Consider the following 4105-nt stretch of genomic DNA (forward strand, 5'->3'; position numbering starts at 1 on the left):
TGATCATTACTGGTGATTGGAATGCAAAGGTTGGGAGCAAAGAGGAAGGATCAGTAGATGGAAAATATGGCCTTGGTGATAGAAATGATGCTGGAGAACACATGATAGAATTCTGCAAAACCAATGATTTGTTCATTTCAAATACCTTCTTTAGACAGCATAAGGGACGACTATACACATGACCTCACTAGATGGAATACATAGAAATCAAATTGACTACATCTGCAGAAAGACACGATGGAAAAGTTCCATATAATCAGTCAAAACAAGGCCGGGGCAGACTGTGGAACAGACCATCAATTACTCATATGAAAATTCAAACTGAAGCTGAAGAAAATGAAAAGAAATCCACGAGAGCCAAAATATGACTTGAATATATCCCACCTGAATTTAGTGATCATCTGAAGAACAGATTTGATACATTAAACACTAAAGACCAAAGACCAGAAGAGATGAGGGATAACATCAAGAACATTATACATGAAAAAAGCAAAGAGCCATTAAGAAGACAAGAAAGAAGGAAAATGTCAAAATGGATATCAGAAGAGACACTGAAACTTGCTCTCCAGCATAGAGATGTTAAAACAAATGGAAGAAATGAGGAGGTGCAAGAGCTGAATAGAAAATTTCAAAGATCAGCTCGAGAATATAAAACCAAATATTACAACAAAATGTGCAAAAATCTGGAATCAGAAAACTAAAAAAGGAAGAACACGCTCAGTATGTCTCAAGCTGGGGGAACTGAAGAAAAGATCCAAGCCTCGACTTTCGTTATTGAAAGATTCACTGGGCAAATTATTGAATGATGCAGAAAGCATCAAGAGAAGATGGAAAGAATACACAGAGTCACCACTATACCAAGAGGAAATGGCTAATGTTCAACCATTTCAAGAGGTAGCATATGATCAAGAGCCAATGACACGGAAGGAGGAAGTCCAAGGTGCATTGAAGGAATTGGCAAAGAACAAGGCACCAGGAATTGATGGAATACAAATTGAAATCTTTCAAGACAGTGAGACGGCACAGGAGGTACTCACTCATCTCTGTCAAGAAATTTGGAAGACAACTATCTGGCAGACTGATTGGAAGAGATCCATATTTGTTCCCATTCCAAAGAGAGGTGACCCAAAGGAATGCAGAAATCATCAATCTCTTTGATATCCCATGCTAGTAAAGTTTTGCTAAAGGTAATACAGAAATGGCTACAATCATACACTGATAGAGAAGTTCCATAGGTTCAAGCTGGATTCAGAAGAGGCTGTGGAACAAGGGATATCATTGCTGATGTCCAATGGATCTTGGCTGAAAGCAGAGAATATCAGAAAGATGTTTTTTACCTGTGCTTTATTGACTACACAAAGGCTTTTGATTGTGTGGATCATGACAAGCTATGGACAACATTGTGAAGTATGAGTATTCAGGAACACTTAATTATACTCATGAGAAATCTGTACCTGGACCAAGAAGCCAGTTGTTCAAACAGAACATGGGAACACTGAATGTTTTAAAATTAAAAAAGGTGTGTGACAAGGTTGTATTCTTTCACCATACTTATTCAACCCGTATGCTGAGAAAATAATCTGAGAAGCTGGGTTCTATGAAGAAAAACGTGGCATCAGGATTGGAAGAAGACTCATTAACAACCTGTGATATGTAGATGATACACCCTTGCTTGCTGAAAGTGAAGAGAATTTAAAACATTTACTGATGAAGAACAAAGAGCACAGCCTTTGGTATAGATTGCATCTCAATGTAAAGAAAACAAAAATCCTCACCACTGGACCAAAAACAACATTCTTATCAACAATGGAGAAAAGATTGAAGTTGTCAAGGACTTCATTCTTCTTGGATCAACTATCAACACTCACGGAAGCAGGAGTCAAGAAATCAAATGACTATTGCATTAGGCAAATCTGCTGCACAAGACCTTTTTAAAGTGTTGAAGAGCAAAGATGTCAGCTTGAGGACTAAGGTGCGCCTGACCCAAACCATGGTGTTTTCAATAACCTCATATGCATGTGAAAGTTGGACAGTAAATAAGGAAGACCATAGAAGAATTGATGCATTTGAGTTATGGTGTTGGAGGAAAATATTGAAAGTGCCATGGGCTGCCAAAAGAACCAGTAGATCTGTTTTGGAAGAAGTGCAGTCAGAGTGCTCCTTGGAAGCCAGGATGGCCAAACTTTGTCTCTCCTACTTTGGACATATTGTCAGGAGGGACCAGTCACTGGAGAAGGATATCATGTTTGGTAAGGTGGAGGGTCAGAGAAAAAGAGGAAGACCCCCAACGAGATGGATTGGTCAAGTGGCAGCATCGATGGACTCAAGTGTGGTAACAGTAGTGAGGTTGGCCCAGGATTGGGCAGTGTTTAGTTCTGCTGTGCATAAGGTCGCTATGGGTCGGGACCGATTCAATGGCACCTACCAACAACAACAACAACAACAACATAACAACATACAAAATCTCTACTTGGACCGCAGACTAATGATTTTGGGGCCAATCCTATGGTGGCTACCTTAAACTCTGGGATCTTTTGTCCTTCCAGTAATTAAATACAATCATCAGATTTTGTTCTGTGGCAAGTAACAAAAATTTCTAGTGCAGGTCCTTTCTGAATATGCAGCACAAGTCTATGTACAACTGGGGTTTTTAACGAATAATGGATCAAAATCAGAAGCCAATGTGCAAAAAACAGTGGTTGGGATGATAAAACAGGAAACCACGTTGGAATTTCCTTAATGGGCAAATGAAGACTCTTCTTATTAAAGGCAAGGAAATAATTATGAGGGTGCCCTATAAGACATGGAATACAATGAAGTTGCATTTTTAGTGCTAGTGTCTGCCTTCCTGGGTGTCTCAGACACTTAAGAGGGCAACCTATCTGAAATCTGTGTGACAAAGCTCAGCAGTCAGGCCATGTCTGATCATCTGGATCAGCGCAACTGGGACAGAACAGAGCAGACTGTCTGAGGCTGTGACCAGCAAGTTGTAACACAAACTTTTCTGACCATGCTAAACACATAATCATCAAAATCACAGCTCTTCCTCCTCACACTTTATCTTGGACGCTGCCTCAGCAACACAGAATTTGTAATCCACACTAGGATGGTGCATCACCCCCAGACATTCCTGTGTATGGTTAAAGTTGTACTTATTCTGCACTTAGCTCAATTAGACACTATGATCAGAAGGAAGAAGTGGCTGGGTAACTAACAGAAAAGAGTAGGGAAACGTAGGAAAATATATATGAAGACTGAGTCCCTGGGTGGTAGAAACAGTTAACCCAATTGGCTGCTAACCAAAAGGCTAGAGGTTGTAGTATACTTAGACGCTTCTTGAAAACAAAGACCTTGTGATCTCTTTCCGGAAAACCAGTCATTAAGATCTCTGTAGAGCAAAGTTCTAGTACGACACACAGGGGGTCACCATGACTCAAGTTTGACTCAGTGGCAACTGATTTGTTGTTTGATATATGAAAGCAAGTATGTAGACTTGCACTAAGTATACAGAAAGGAACTGCACTAGAAATTCATAGCACTACTTGCCGCAAATTTGATGGTTGCATAGTTACTGAAATTATAAAAGATCTGCGCATTAGAGCAGACACCATGAAATTGGCACCAAAAGCACTGGCCTGAGGTCAAGTGGAGTTTGTTACTAGTTATGGTGAAAATAGGTTTATGGTGGGATACAAGGGTAGTATCCAATAGTGGCATCATTAGAATTGTCACCTAGTTCATTAACTCATGGTGCCATCCTCCCATGGGTGGGGTAGCTGGCAAACTCCACGCCTGCCCGGGGCTACTGTGACTTCATGCAGCTTCTCCCCTCTTCCATTGGCCAAGACAGAGCCCTCTCCTTTGCCCAATGTTAGGTGCCATGACCCGCCCACCTGACCATAATTAGCAGGTGATGGAGTGGAGGGGAGGATGAACTATTGCACTGAGTGATAGGTGTCACCAACCCCTAGTGATGCCCCTGCTTTGGCAGCCCCTCGCCTGATGCCAGCCCACCCACTGTCACCACGGGCCCTGGGGCCATTTTGGTGTCACCCTGACAGTGTCAGGAGGTATGGTCTGCACTCCCTAGTGATGCCACACTGGT

This window comes from Chrysochloris asiatica, unplaced genomic scaffold, assembly GCF_000296735.1.
Source record: "Chrysochloris asiatica unplaced genomic scaffold, ChrAsi1.0 scaffold00203, whole genome shotgun sequence".
Taxonomy (NCBI): domain Eukaryota; kingdom Metazoa; phylum Chordata; class Mammalia; order Afrosoricida; family Chrysochloridae; genus Chrysochloris; species Chrysochloris asiatica.